The 17,098-nt window shown below is 38.4% G+C and overlaps 1 pseudogene; it reads right to left on the reverse strand.

Annotated features, from left to right (window-relative positions):
* Window positions 1-523: 523 nt before the first annotated feature.
* Window positions 524-12,201, reverse strand: LOC103352058 (presenilin-1 pseudogene; annotated as a pseudogene).
* Window positions 12,202-17,098: the final 4,897 nt, after the last annotated feature.

The raw sequence follows: 17,098 nt of genomic DNA on the forward strand, positions 1-17,098 counted from the left end.
TTTATCATCTCTATCATCTGTTTTGCTGAATTTCTTTGCTTTAAAGATTGATATTAAGAATTTATTAAAATCAAAATTTGCTATAAGGTGAATAATTAAGCTTCCAGTTTGCAAAGGCATATATTAAGAGCTTTGCTAAGAACATTAGAAACTTCATTCCACTTAGTCCTTGAAACATTCAGTTGAGTTAGTCACTATTGCACCCATATGTCAAAAATTCTTCCCAGGGTTCTCATCTTCTGGTTATCTAAACACTCATCAAGCTGGTGCTGTCACATGATTTTGCACGTATTAATTTCCAAGTAAATTGACCTTAATACAAGAAGATTATCTTCATGAATCTGATCCAATCAGGGGAGACTTTAAAAGCAGTACATTTCCCTGGTTGGGAGCAGAAGTGGAAGACTGACGGATTTGAAGATTGAGGAGGTTCAATATGAGAAACCCTATTGCTCATTCTGATGTGGAGAGAGTATATGAGATGCCCTATAAGAAGGCACGTAGTAAAAACTCTGAGAAACTTCTAGGAGATGACAAGGGTCCTCCATGCTCCAAACGGGGCCTTCAATCTGACAACCATAACAAATTGATGGAATGTAAATGACTTCTTAGCAAAAGCTCTAAATGCAATCACAGGTTTCATTTTCAGTCCACTGTGTCCTGTTGTCATACAGATGGGAATGCCTTCTTCAGGAACTGGTCCTTCAGGCAAGGTCACAGAATCAATCAAGAAATAAGGAGAGCTTCCCTGCAACCACCAACACATAATGTAAGTTAAAAATGAGTGGTTTCATAAACCATTGAGGTTTTGAGAGTGATTATGCAGCAAAGATTCATGATAAGCACAATACATACACTTTTATCATGCTTTTCACATTTAATATTTTGATAGTACATTAATTGTCTTTTGTCACATAACATTATCATCCAAAACTTGGAGGCTTGAAACAGCACCCATTTACTATCACACACTCTGTGGATCCGGAGTTTGGTGCCAGCTTACCTGGATACCCTGTTTAAGTGTATAAAGTTACAGTCAACATGTTGACCAGTAGTGTGGTCTCATGTGAGACTCAACCAGGGAATAATTTACTTTCATGTTCCAGGAGTTGTTGGCAGCATTCAGTTCCTTGCAGGCTGTCAAGCTGAGGATCAAAATTTCTCACCCACCATCTGCTAGAGATCCTCCTCACTTCCTTGCCATGTGGCCTTCTCCATAGGGAGATCTCACAACATGCCAGCTTCCTTCATCAAATCCAGAAAGGGAAAGTGTGACCTGTAGCAATGTTGGTGCTACAAACTGCCTAACATTATCACTGAAATGATAGCCCATCACCTGTACTGTATTTTATTGGTAAGATGAAAGACATAGCTACTGCCTATACTCAAGGGGAAAGGATTAAACAAAGATGTGAACACCAGGGGAGAAAGGAACCATGAGGTCACCTTTTAATCTGCTCACCAGAGCTAGAATTTCTCAAGTTAATAAATATTCATCAAAGGGATGTTGTCTGCATCTTATTAAGATGCTCATGTAGTTTTTCTTTGTGGCTGGTAAATTGTGATAAAATATAACAAGTGTTTTTCTAAGGTTCAAAAAATTTATAATTTTAAATGTGTACAATATCTCATTTGAGAGGACAGTGACTTAATCATTCTATTTTTCAATAAAGGGATAATTTCTTGATTTTCACAACTAGGACCATCATTCTGATAAATACTTTTTACACACTTATTCTTTGTATTCCTAGATAAATTTTAACCGAATCAAAGGATATTACTGCTTTCAATGTCCTTGATAAATGTTGTTACAATTCTTTCCAGAAAACATATACCAGACTACAGTTTATGTGCCTGGCAAATTGCAGTTTATGTGCCTATCAAAGATATACTGCCTTATCATGCCTCTGAATGTATGTGTGTGTTTGTATACATATGTATGTGTATATATGAGTGTGTGTTTGCATATATATATATATGTTTAGATGTGGACTTCTTTTGTTACTACTTAAGTTGAAATTTTTTTGTAGAGCTATTGACTGTTTATATTTCATTTATTATTTAGCTGTGTGTTTTGCATTTTAAGCTACTCTATTAGCCTTATTTTGTTGGCTGTTAAATGCTGTATATGTCAGAAATATCAAACTGTCTTTAACTTTGTTAATAATTATGTATTTTTGATTTTGTCTTTACCCTTTTTATTCCTTCTTTAAACTAATATAAAGATAACAGGTTTCATGTATTTCATAGAAACAATTTTTTATAACTTTTATTTAATGAATATAAACTTCCAAAGTACGGCTTATGGATTACAAGGGCTTCCCCCCCATAACGTCCCTCCCACCCGCAACCCTCCCCTTTCCCATTCCCTCTCCCCTTCCATTCACATGAGGATTCATTTTCGATTCTCTTAATATACAGAAGATCAGTTTAGTATACATTAAGTAAAGATTTCAACAGTTTGCTCCCACACAGAAACATAAAGTGAAAAATAATAGATGATTTTTTAAATGATGATGAAATCAGATCAGACCTATTGTCATGTTTAATCCCAGTGAGAGTCAAGTTGGGAATTGATAATTTCTTCTTTTTTTTTAACAGAAGATCAGTTTAGTATACATTAAGTAAAGATTTCAACAGTTTGCACCCCCATAGAAACACCAAGTGAAATATATTGTTTGAGTACTCGTTATAGCATTAAGTCTCAATGTACAGCACATTAAGGACAGAGATCCTACATGAGGAGTAAGTGCACAGTGACTCCTGTTGTTGACTTTACCAATTGACACTCCTGTCTATGGCATCAGTAATCTCCCTATGCTCAATTCATGAGTTTCCAAGGCTATGGAAGCCCCTTGAGTTCTCCGACTCTTATCTTGTTTAGACAAGGTCATAGTCAAAGTGGAGGTTCTCTCCTCCCTTCAGAGAAAGGTACCTCCTTCCTTGAAGACCTGTTCTTTCCACTGGGATCTCACTCACAGAGATCTTTCATTTAGGTGGATTTCCACGTGCAGAAGCATGAAGCAAGACCCCTACCTTACACCTTACACAAAAATCCACTCAACATGGATTAATACCTAAATCTACGACATGACACCATCAAGTTATTAGAGAACACTGGAGAAACCCTTCAAGATATTGGCACAGGCAAAGAAATTCTGGAAAAGACCCAGGAGGCACAGGCAGTCAAAGCCAAAATCAACTATTGGGGTTGCATCAAATTGAGAAGTTTCATGTAATGCAAAAGGAACAGTCAGGAGAGTGAAGAGACAACCAACAGAATGGGAAAAAATATTTGCAAACTATGCAACAGATTAAGGGTTAATAACCAGAATCTACAAAGAGATCAAGAAACTCCACAAAAACAAAACCAACAACCCACTGAAGAGATGGGCCAAGGACCTCAATAGACATTTTTCAAAAGAGGAAATCCAAATGGCCAACAGGCACATGAAAAAATGTTCAAGGTCATTAGTAATCAGGGAAATGCAAATCAAAACCACAATGAGGTTTCACCTCACCCCGGTTAGAATGGCTCACATTCAGAAATCTACCAACAACAGATGCTGGCGAGGATGTGGGGAAAAAGGGACACTAACCCACTGTTGGTGGGAATGCAAACTGGTCAAGCCACTATGGAAGTCAGTCTGGAGAGTCCTCAGAAACCTGAATATAGCCCTACCGTTCGACCCAGCCATTCCACTCCTTGGAATTTAGCCAAAGGAATTTAAATTGGCAAACAAAAAAGCGGTCTGCACCCTAATGTTTATTGCAGCTCAATTCACAATAGCTAAGATCTGGATCCAACCTAAATGCCCATCAACGGTAGACTGGATAAAGAAATTATGGGATATGTACTCTTTAGAATACTATACCGCAGTAAGAAACAACTAAATCCAGTCATTTGCAACAAAATGGAGGAATCTGGAACACATCATGCTGAGTGAAGTAAGCCAGTCCCAAAGGGACAAATACCATATGTTCTCCCTGATCGGTGACAACTGACTGAACACCAAAAAGGAAACCTGTTGAAGTGAAATGGACACTATGAGAAATGGTGACTTGATCAGCATAGCCCTGACTGTTAATGAACAACTTAATACATTATCCCTCTTAGTAGTTTTTTTTTGTCATAGAAACAATTTTAAGATGATAAACATACTTCCCTCTCACTCTCCCGATCCCCCTCCTTCACTCCTTTCTTTTTTTCATTAATATTTGCAAAGAGATATTTTTAATCCACTCTATAACCACAGGCTTAATTTACCACCAGCCACAATATTCAACTAGTAAAAAATAGGAAGAGCACAGTTCCACAAGGAATACAAAAAGGGCTAAAAATGTCAATTATATCCTGAGATGTTCATTTCATTCCTATGCATTTTTTGTATTCCTTTACTGTCTTTTACTTTTTTTTTTTTTTTTTTTTTTTTTGGACAGGCAGAGTGGACAATGAGAGAGCGAGAGAGACAGAGAGAAAGGTCTTCCTTTGCCGTTGGTTCACCCTCCAATGGCCGCCATGGCCAGCGCGCTGTGGCCGGTGCACCGCACGGATCCGATGGCAGGAGCCAGGTACTTCTCCTGGTCTCCCATGGGGTGCAGGGCCCAAGTACTCGGGCCATCCTCCACTGCACTCCCTGGCCACAGCAGAGAGCTCTTTACCGTCTTTTAAACAGAAAGATTAAAAATGTTACGTAACAAAATAGATGAAACATTTCATTTGTAATTTCTTTTGTAACTGAAAACTCATTTCCCCTCCTGAGACAATTGCCATTTTTACTTCTATTTTCTTTTACACATTAAGGCTTTATTTTTTTCAATTTTGTTATTAGAGTACTGGAGTTTATTTTTATGGATGACATATTTTTGTGCATTATATAATTCAGTATGAGGTTTAAACATGATCCTATCCTGAAAATAACCAAAATCCTCATCATAACTCAATGAAAGTTCCATTGAGTCCCCAAATTGGTTTCTACGACTTATTTTTAAATACTAAATTATTATATATACTATGATTTATTTTAGGAATGCTTATTTTGTTTATTAACCTGTTGGTTCTCAAGTTAGTGTCATAGTAATTGTCATTAGTATGTTTTCAAAATATGTATTTTTTAAAAAAATTATTTTATTTATCTAAAAGGCAGAATTGCAGAGAGAGAAAGAGAGAGAGAGAGAAGAGAGTCAGAGAGAGAGATCTTCCATCTGCTGGTTCACTCCCCAAATGGCTTCAATGGTCGGAGCCTATCAGAGGCTAGGAGTCAGGAGCTTCCTCCAGGTCTCCCATGTGGGGCCCAAGCATTTGGGCCATCCTCCACTGCTTTCCCAGGCACATCAGCAGAGAGATGGATTGGAAGTGGAGCAGCCAGGACTAAAATTGGTGCTCTCATGGGATGACGGTGCTGCTTAACCAGCTTCACAACAGAGCCGGCACTTCAAAATATGTTTTAAAACAAGTTAAAATTAGCTTTCAACATAATGGATAGCTAATATAGTTATATATTTTGTTTCTGCAGCAAATATATCCATGAAATAGCACATCACATTGATCTTATTACATAGTGTAATCTAAAAAACAAGGCGTACCGGGTACAGTCACAGCTGAGACATTGACATTCCATGTGGGCACTGGTTCAAGTCCCAGATATTCTACTTCCAATCCAGCTCCCTGCTAATGTACCTGGGAAAGCTGTGGAGGATGGCTGGCTTAGGCCCCCGCACCCACGTGGGAGACCCGGAAGAATCTCCTGGCTCCTGACTTCAGTTTGGCCCAGCCCTGGCTGTTGCTGCCATTTGAGGAGTGAACCAGGAGGTGGCAGATCTCTCTCTTTTTTTCCTCTGTGTCTCTCCTTCTCTTTCTGTAACTGCCTTTCAAATAAATAAAATAAATATTTTAAAAATAATAATAATCCAAGAGAACTCCCTAAAATGATTCTATGTAAATTCATTTTATAAAGAAATCATCATCTCCAAGTATAGTTTGTGAAATTTAATTTTTAGGAAAAATATTGACATTTTTAATGGAATCACACGTGAGCTTTTTCTTTAAAGATATTTTACATAAATTTGAGGAGGAAGATACAGTTATCAGCAAAAGTTCCTTCAGTATTTTGTTCATTTATGAATATCTTTATACTATTTAGATATTCATGAAATAAGTGATACAGAGATAAACTTACACAGAAATGGTAAGTATAAGCAAGTCAAAAAGCACTTATTCAAAAAAAAGAACTAGTATGCAAATCATTTATGTTCATTTTAATTACATATTCGTAAGTATGCACACCTACATTTATTAGTAATGATATTATTTTGGTATCTTTAAAATGGATGAGATGAGATTTTTTGGAAATCTAGAATCAGGGAAAAGCAAAGAAATTTTTTGTCTATTTCTGGATTTTCACATTTGGGTTTCTTTATACCTTTTAGTTAAGGAGCAATATTTTTTTTTTTCCTGAGGCAAATGTAGCATATAACTCAATCGTTCCCTTATGCTAACATATTCACAAGCATATGAAATGTGTTTAATAATAGTACAAACAGCACAATTTTCAAAGAAAGTAATTTTCATTTCCCCCAGGAAGTTCATATAGATACATGAACACAATAAATAATAAAGTCCTTGACTAGCTCCTGCTAGCTCCTGCCACCTCAATCATTTCTCAGTTGTATATTCACAAACTGGAATGATAAATCTTTCGAAAGAATTTCTTCTTTCTTCGGCAACTTACATTTCATGATTATTTAGGGTAAAGTGAATGTCCATATATCTTTGCTTCATGCATTCCCATAGAACTCCCCCAAACTGTTCTCATAAACTTTGAAATCAAAGCATATTCTTTTTCACCTCTGTCCAAAAGCAACATTTGCATAATCATCCTTTACACATTGGAAATGCAGATGAAGTTCCTTCAAAAAGTTCATGGAAAACTGGAATTAAAAGATAATTTTTGATGCATTTTTGAAATTCAGACATAGTTTTTCATCATGTGACTCTCCTGTGAATTTATTTGAGGAACTCTTGTACGTGTGTATTTAAAACATATTTTGCAACAAAACAAATTTATGTTTTAATTCCATTTTCCATGAACTTTTTGAAAGAAACTCATGAGGAGAACATGAGTATTAGAGAGAATATTATGGACTTTCTCTGCATAGGTCAAACTGGAAAATGCTCCCCCCAGAGAAAGGGTGCACATTTATTTTCAAATACAGTATCTGGTAGGGGAAGAATCCTGATTTTTCAGTCAGTGGTGTGCCAGGCTCTATATTATACACTACATTGTGTAACTTCTAATGATCACAACAACAGTATATGGTAGCCACCACCATTCATTAGAATGCCCATGCATTTTGTTTTGCATAGCAGAGCATTTTTGGGGTAAAATGGTAGCTCTTAGTAATTAAGCTTAGACAATAAGCATAACATGAGACTTCCATGGGTTAAAAAAAGAAATATAATCATCCTAATATCATCCCTTACAAACAAGGAAACTGTACCAGTACCATGCTGTTTTGATTACAACTGCCCTGTAGTATGTCCTGAAATCTGGTATTGTGATGCCTCCAGCTTTGTTTTTGTTGTACAAAATTGCTTTAGCTATTCGGGGTCTCCTGTGTCTCCATTTGAATTTCAGCATCATTTTTTCCAGATCTGAGAAGAAGGTCTTCGGTATCTTGATTGGTATTGCATTGAATCTATAAATTGCTTTTGGAAGAATGGACATTTTGATGATGTTGATTCTTCCAATCCATGAGCATGGAAGATTTTTCCATTTCTTGGTATCCTCTTCTATTTCTTTCTTTAAGGTTTTGTAATTTTCATCGTAGAGATCTTGAACGTCCTTGGTTAAGTTGATTCCAAGGTATTTGATTGTGTTTGTAGCTATTGTGAATGGGATTGATCTTAGAAGTTCTTCTTCAGCCATGGCATTGCCTGTGTATACAAAGGCTGTTGATTTTTGTGCATTGATTTTATACCCTGCTACTTTGCCAAAATATCTAGGAGTTCCAATAGTCTCTTAGTAGAGTTCTTTGGGTCCCCTAAATAAAGAATCATATCATCTGCAAAGAGGGATAGTTTGAGTTCTTCCTTCCCAATTTGTTTCCCTTTCATTTCTTTTCCTTGCCTGATAGCTCTGGCTAGAACTTCCAGAACTATATTGAATAGCAGTGGTGAGAGTAGGCATCCCTGTCTGGTACCAGATCTCAGTGGAAATGCTTCCAACTTTTCCCCATTCAATAGGATGTTGGCTGTGGGTTTTTCATAGATTGCTTTGATTGTATTGAGGAATGTTCCTTCCAAACCCAGTTTGCTTAGAGTTTTCATCATGAAAGGGTGTTGTATATTACCAAATGCTTTCTCGGTGTCTTATAACAGATGGATAGACCAATGGAACAGAATTGAAACACCAGAAATCAATCCAAACATCTACAGCCAACTCATATATGATCAAGGATCCAAAACCAATCCCTGGAGTAAGGACAGCCTATTCAATAAATGGTGCTGGGAAAACTGGATTTCCAGGTGCAGAATCATGAAGCAAGACCCCTACCTTTCACCTTACACAAAAATCCACTCAACATGGATTAAAGACTTAAATCTATGACCTGACACCATCAAATTATTAGAGAGCATTGGAAAAATCCTGCAAGATACAGGTACCGGCGATGACTTCTTGGAAAACACCCCAGAAGCACAGGCAGTCAAAGCCAAAATTAACATTTGGGATTGCATCAAATTGAGAAGTTTCTGTACTGCAAAAGAAACAGTCAGGAGAGTGAAGAGACAACCGACAGAATGGGAAAATATATTTGCAAACTATGCAACAGATAAAGGGTTAATAACCAGAATCTACAAAGAGATCAAGAAACTCCACAAAAACAAAACCAACAACCCACTGAAGAGATGGGCCAAGGACCTCAATAGACATTTTTCAAAAGAGGAAATCCAAATGGCCAACAGGCACATGAAAAAATGTTCAAGGTCACTAGCAATGAGGGAAATGCAAATCAAAACCACAATGAGGTTCCACCTCACCCCAGTTAGAATGGCTCACATTCAGAAATCTACCAACAATAGATGCTGGCGAGGATGTGGGGAAAAAGGGACACTAACCCACTGTTGGTGGGAATGCAAACTGGTCAAGCCACTATGGAAGTCAGTCTGGAGAGTCCTCAGAAACCTGAATATAACCCTACCATTCAACCCAGCCATTCCACTCCTTGGAATTTACCCAAAGGAAATTAAATTAGCAAACAAACAAGCTGTCTGCACATTAATGTTTATTGCAGCTCAATTCACAATAGCTAAGACCTGGAACCAACCCAAATGCCCATCAACAGTAGACTGGTAAAGAAATTATGGGACATGTACTCTATAGAATACTATACAGCAGTCAAAAACAACGAAACCCAGTCATTTGCAACAAGATGGAGGAATTTGGAAAACATCATGCTGAGTGAATTAAGCCAATCCCAAAGGGACAAATACCACTTGTTCTCCCTGATAGGTGACAACTAACTGAGCACCAAAAAGGAATCCTGTTAAAGTGAAATGAACACTATGAGAAATGGTGACTTGATCAGCCCTCTCCCTGACTGTTGATGAACCACTTGATATGTTATCCCTCTTAGTATTTTTTTTGTTTGTTCTACTTAATACTTTTGGTTGAATACTGTAATCAATACACAATTCTTCTTAAGTGCTGAAACTTAACTGAAAAGTGATCACTGTTAAATATAAGAGTGGGAATGAAAGTGGGAAGAGATGTGCAATTCGGGACATGCTCAAGCTGCCTTACCTCAAACGGTAGAGTTAGAAACATACCAGGGGATTCCAATTCAATCCCATCAAGGTGGCATGTACCAATGCGATCTCACTAGTCCCAGTGATCAATTTCTGTTCACAATTGATCATAATGATAGGACTAAGAACCAAAGGGATCACATAAACAAGAATAGTGTCTGCAAATACTAGCTGATAGAATAAAAAAGGGAGAGAATGATCCAACATGGGAAGTGAGATACACAGCAGACCCATAGAATGGCAGATGTCCTAAACAGCACTCTGGCCTCAGAATCAGCCCTTAAGGCATGCGGATCCGGCTGAAAAGCCCATGAGACTATTTCAGGCATGGAAAGCCAAGACACTCTGGGAAAAACAAAAACAAAAACAAACAAACAAACAAAAAAACCTAAATGAAAGATCTCCACGAGTGAGATCCCAGTGGAAAGAATGGGTCATCAAAGAAGGAGGTACCTTTCTCTGAAGGGAGGAGAGAACTTCCAGTTTGACAATGGCCTTGTCTAAAAATGATCAGAGTCAGTGAACTCAGGGGGCTTCCATAGCCTTGGCAGCTCATGACAAGAGCCTAGAGTGATTACTGATGCCATACACAAGTGTGTCAATTTGTTAAGTCAACAACAGGAGTCACTGTGCACTTACTCCTCATGTAGGATCTTTGTCCTTAGTGTGCTGTACATTGAGATCTAATGCTATAACTAGTACTCAAACAGTATTTTTCACTTTATGTTTCTGTGTGGGAGCAAACTGTTGAAATCTTTACTTAATGTATGCTAAACTGATCTTCTGTATATAAAGAGAAACGAAAATGAATCTTGATGTGAATGGAAGGGGAGAGGGAGTTGGAAAGGGGAGGGTTGTGGGTGGGAGGTACGTTATGGGGGGAAGCCATTGTAATCCATAAGCTGTACTTTGGAACTTTATATTCATTAAATAAAAGTTTTTTAAAAAAGAAACCAGAAAAAAAACAAATAAGGAAACTGAGTTCAGGGTAAATATCATCAGGCTCCATTAGCAGCATGCCACAGATCTAGAACTCCAAAATTCTGGAATTTACCACTTTGTGGTGTAAGCAATTTATTAAGTAGCAGGAATTCAGAAGATGTCTGATAGAAGATGGCAGACTAATTATATTTCCACTGTATTTCTTTTGGGAAGCCTTCAGAAAAATATTAAAAAGAATAAAAGCGGGAAAACCTCTGCCTTTGATTAAACTAAGTATTATAACTTCCAAGTACAGTGTATGTAGAATTTCTGTCAGGGCAATAGCTTTCAGTGGCCTCTTTTATAATCATGCTCTTAAGAAAGGAATCCAGTCAACCCAAACAACAAACTGAAAAATGCAAGGAAAAAACAAAATGGAGAAGCCAAGGTGTGAAAAAGTATGGGAGTATACATGCTATTGGATAAAGTTTGGGGATTTTAAAAGGAACACAGGGTGGTGTTGTGGCACAGCAGGTCAAGCTGCCATCTGCCACACTAGCATCTTATATGAGCACTGATTCAGGTCCTGGCTGTTCCACTTTCCATCCAGCTCCATGCTAATTTGCTTGGGAAAGCAGGGGAAGATGGCCCAGGTATTTGGGCCCCTGCACCCACGTGGATGAAGCTCCTGGATTTTCATTTCAGCCTGGTCCACCTCTGGCTGTCGTGGCCATTTGGGGATTGAACTAGACAGTGGAACATTCTCTCTCTCTCTGTCTCCTCTTCTCTCTCTGTTTCTATAGCTCTACCTTTCAAATAAATAAATACATCTTAAAAACGAATGACATGAAACATAGTAGGAATTATAGAACAGAGCAGACACATTACAAACACTTTTGATGTAAACATTTTAACAGAATTGAAAAAAATCTGAAGTTTTGAGGGAAAGGAGAGCAATAATAGAGATGAAACAATAAGGCAGCCATGGATAACCTTGTAGCCCCTATATTTATAGAGAACCACCAGGAGGATAGTCATGACGACAATGACACTGATCATGATGGCAGCATTCAGAATCGAGTGCAGTGCTCTCTGGCCCACTGTCTCGGTGTCGTCTGTGAACGGAATATAGATTAGCTGCCCGTCCTCCCGGGTGTAAAAGCTGACCGATTTGATAGTAGCCACGACCACCACCATGCAGAGGGTCACAGGGACAAATAGCATGATGACATGTTTGGCGCCATATTTCAGTGTCAGCTCCTCATCTTCCTCCTCATCTTGTTCCACCACCTGCCGTGAGTTACCCTGGGGTCGTCCACTGGACAAAGGCTCGGGCTGCCAACTCTCCTGCTGTCACTGTGCTCCTGCCGCTCTCGGTTTTCCTTCTGGCTGTGTGCAGTATTGCTCAGGTGGTTGTACGCAGACAGCTGCACATTCTGGAAAGAGAGTTGGAGGAAGATCACATGCACCATGTTGGTATTGTGCACCATACAGGTTTTTCAGATTTTTCATAGGCTCTCAGTCCTGGAGAAGTATGCAGGGGTTGGGGTGAGGAACATACCAGGTATGAGAATGAACAGGTTTCTTGAAAGAAGGCAGGGGCAACAAGAAACCAAAAATGCCTGAGACTCATGTCCTCGTTCCATCAATGCTGACTCTAAGCACAGAAGAGGAGATGGGGCACCGGTTTCTTTCTGCCTACCTTCCGCTGATAGGGGGCATAGACATGGAGCATACACTGGATTGGATTGGATTGGTTGAAGAAGAAGCAGTCGTATGTTGCCACTGAACTGGATATAGCAGTCATTTGCTCCTGTAAGGGATTTTGAAATATGCTAATTACACATGGTAGGAATAGGAGCACTATGATTTTGAGGATAAAAGGAGATATCAGAGACATTGCCATAGTGGAAAAGATGGTCAAAATGAGGAGGACAAAGAAGGAAAGAGGAAAGCAAGAGTACAGGTCCCTGTTCAGTTAGTGAGAAGACAGTTGTATGCCTGGTTGCCACAGAGAAAGAACACTCCCAGAAATTATTTTCTTTTTTTTAATTTTTTTTAACTTTTATTTAATGAATATAAATTTCCAAAGTACGATTTATGGATTACAATGGCTTCCCCCCCATACCGTCCCTCCCACCCACAACCCTCCCCTTTCCCACACCCTCTCCCCTTCCATTCACATCAAGATTCATTTTCGATTATCTTAATATACAGAAGATCAACTTAGTATACATTAAGTAAGGATTTCAACAGTTTGCTCCCACACAGAAACATAAAGTGAAAAATAATAGATGATTTTTTTAAATGATGATGAAATCAGATCAGACCTATTGTCATGTTTAATCCCAGTGAGAGTCAAGTTGGGAATTGATAATTTCTTTCTTTTTTTTTTTTTTACAGAGGATCAGTTTAGTATGCATTAAGTAAAGATTTCAACAGTTTGCACCCCCATAGAAACACAAAGTGAAATATATTGTTTGAGTACTCGTTATAGCATTAAATCTCAATGCACAGCACATTAAGGACAGAGATCCTACATGAGGAGTAAGTGCACAGTGACTCCTGTTGTTGACTTTACCAATTGACACTCCTGTCTATGGCATCAGTAATCTCCCTATGCTCCAGTCATGAGTTTCCAAGGCTATGGAAGCCCTCTGAGTTCTCTGACTCTTATCTTGTTTAGACAAGGTCATAGTCAAAGTGGAGGTTCTCTCCTCCCTTCAGAGAAAGGTACCTCCTTCTTTGATGACCTGTTCTTTCCACTGGGATCTCACTCACAGAGATCTTTTGCCAGAGTGTCTTGGCTTTCCATGCCTGAAATACTCTCATGGGCTTTTCAGCCAGATCCAAATGCCTTTAGGGCTGATTCTGAGGCCAGAGTTCTGTTTAGGACATCTGCCATTCTATGAGTCTGCTGTGTATCTCACTTCCCATGTTGGATCACTCTCCCCTTTATTTATTCTATCGGTTAGTGTTAGCAGGTACTAGACTTGTTTATGTTCTCCCTTTGACTCTTAGTCCTTTCATTATGATCAATTGTGAACAGAAATTGATCACTGGGACTAGTGAGATGGCATTGGTACATGCCACCTTGATGGGATTGAATTGGAATCCCCTGGTATGTTTCTAACTCTACCATTTGGGGCAAGTCAGCTTGAGCATGTCCCAAATTATACATCTCTTCCCTCTCTATTCCCACTCTTATGTTTAACAGGGATCACATTTCGGTTAATTTTCAACACTTAAGAATAACTGTGTATTTAATTACAGAATTAAACCAGTCATATTAAGTAGAACAGACAAAAAAAAATGCTAAGAGGGATAATGTATTAAGTTGTTCATTCACAGTCAGGGCTATGCTGATCAAGTCACCATTTCTCATAGTGTCCATTTCACTTCAACAGGTTTCCTTTTTGGTGTTCAGTCAGTTGTCACCGATCAGGGAGAACATATGGTATTTGTCCCTTTGGGACTGGCTTACTTCACTCAGCATGATGTGTTCCAGATTCCTCCATTTTGTTGCAAATGACTGGATTTCGTTGTTTCTTACTGCGGTATAGTATTCTAAAGAGTACATATCCCATAATTTCTTTATCCAGTCTACCGTTGATGGGCATTTAGGTTGGTTCCAGGTCTTGGCTATTGTGAATTGAGCTGCAATAAACATTAGGGTGCAGACCGCTTTTTTGTTTGCCAATTTAAATTCCTTTGGCTAAATTCCAAGGAGTGGGATGGCTGGGTCGAACGGTAGGGTTATCTTCAGGTTTCTGAGGAATCTCCATACTGACTTCCATAGTGGCTTGACCAATTTGCATTCCCACCAACAGTGGGTTAGTGTCCCTTTTTCCCCACATCCTCTCCAGCATCTATTGTTGGTAGATTTCTGAATGTGAGCCATTCTAACCGGGGTGAGGTGGAACCTCATTGTGATTTTGATTTGCATTTCCCTGATTGCTAATGACCTTGAACATTTTTTCATGTGCCTGTTGGCCATTTGGATTTCCTCTTTTGAAAAATGTCTATTGAGGTCCTTGGCCCATCTCTTAAGTGGGTTGTTGGTTTTGTTTTTGTGGAGTTTCTTGATCTCTTTGTAGATTCTGGTTATTAACCCTTTATCTGTTGCATAGTTTGCAAATATATTTTCCCATTCTGTGGGTTGTCTCTTCACTCTCCTGACTGTTTCTTTTGCAGTACAGAAACTTCTCAATTTGATGCAATCCCAATAGTTGATTTTGGCTTTGACTGCCTGTGCCTCCTGGGTCTTTTCCAGAAATTCTTTGCCTGTGCCAATATCTTGAAGGGTTTCTCCAGTGTTCTCTAGTAACTTGATGGTGTCAGGTCATAGATTTAGGTCTTTAATCCATGTTGAGTGGATTTTTGTGTAAGGTGTAAGGTAGGGGTCTTGCTTCATGCTTCTACACGTGGAAATCCAATGCACAAAAATCAACAGCCTTTGTATACACAGACAATGCCATGGCTGAGGAAGAACTTCTAAGATCAATCCCATTCACAATAGCTACAAACACAATCAAATACCTTGGAATCAACTTAACCAAGGACGTTCAAGATCTCTACGATGAAAATTACAAAACCTTAAAGAAAGAAATAGAAGAGGATACCAAGAAATGGAAAAATCTTCCATGCTCATGGATTGGAAGAATCAACATCATCAAAATGTCCATTCTCCCAAAAGCAATTTACAGATTCAATGCGATACCAATCAAGATACCGAAGACCTTCTTCTCAGATCTGGAAAAAATGGTACTGAAATTTATATGGAGGCACAAGAGACCTCGAATAGCTAAAGCAATCTTGTACAACAAAAACAAAGCTGGAGGCATCACAATACCAGATTTCAGGACATACTACAGGGCAGTTGTAATCAAAACAGCATGGTACTGGTATAGAAACAGATGGATAGACCAATGGAACAGAATTGAAATACCAGAAATCAACCCAAACATCTACAGCCAACTTATATTTGATCAAGGATCTAAAACTAATTCCCGGAAATTATTTTCTTTTAAGAAGAAAATTATATGCATTTACATCTACAGTATAGAAAATATAACTGATTTAATTCTATCATTTAGTACTTACATCTGGTTTAATTAAAATACATGTATAATATTTTATTGTGATGAACTATACATACCATAGTATTTATAATTTCAACCACTTGTATGTATCAAGTTTGGTAACATTAAATACGATCATGTTATGCAACAATGAAAAAAAGATTTAATTCTATTGAGACCTACTAAAAAGTGTACAGGATATCTGCCAAAATTGCCCACCTGAACAGTCAGCAAAATACATATATTGGCCTTTGTCCCTCATTATGTAAGAATTACTCTTGGGGGGCACAATGGTTTAAAGCCCTGGCCTGAAGCACCAGCATCCCAGATGGGCACCGATTTGACTCCTCTTCCGATCCAGCTCTCTTCTATGGCCTGGGAAAGCAGTAGAAGATGGCCCAAGTCCTTGGGCTCCTGCATCCATGTTGGAGACGCGGAAGCTCCTGGCTCCAGGCTTCAGATGGGCCCAGCTCTGGCTGTTGTGGCCATCTGGGGAGTGAACCAGGGGATGGAAGACCTCTCTGTCTGTCTCTACCTCTCTCTGTAACTCTTTCAAAGAAATAAAATAAATCTTAAAAAAAATTATTCTTGGAGATAATAATCTCACATCTCTCATATGTGTTAAGAATATTTTTGCTTCCACATTATTGGAGAAGGCCATAAGAAGAAAACAGAAATGTGTCTTGCCAGCATAAGCTGAGATGATACCATCCAACGAGGCTGTACATGAAATTAAATGTGAGCTGAGTAGACATGACATGGAGAATAAAAGTCACTTAGTACATGTAGCAGCTACTTCATACTTTTAGAAAACAAAAACAAACAAAAAATAGGAAATAAAATATCTTTTCTTCAAAGTTACTCCGGATAGACACTAAGGCATGAATTCATATAGTAGATAACTTGACTTTTATGATGGGGATCCAAGGGTGATTGAAGTTTTGAACTATGGGAGCTACTAGAAAGTAAAATTCAGAACTTACCATTTGCTCAAGCACAATAATCACTGTAAATCTTGATGTGAATGGAATGGGAGAGGGAGTGGGAAATGGGAGGGGTGTGAGTGGGAGGGAAATTATGGGGGGGGAAGCCATTGTAATCCATTAACTGTACTTTGAAAATTTATATTTACTAAATAAAAAATAAAAAAAATAATCACTGTAAATAACTCATTCAGGTGATACATGCCCAAATTCCTGGGCTTTTCTAGTAATCTCTATCCCCGAGTATTTTAGATAATTAGCTAAATTCTCCATTCCCCTCTACTTCTGTAGACATCGTTGAAATG

Source organism: Oryctolagus cuniculus, chromosome X (genome assembly GCF_051225735.1).
Source record: "Oryctolagus cuniculus isolate XC-2025 breed Fujian yellow rabbit chromosome X, ASM5122573v1, whole genome shotgun sequence".
Classification (NCBI taxonomy): Eukaryota; Metazoa; Chordata; class Mammalia; order Lagomorpha; family Leporidae; genus Oryctolagus; species Oryctolagus cuniculus.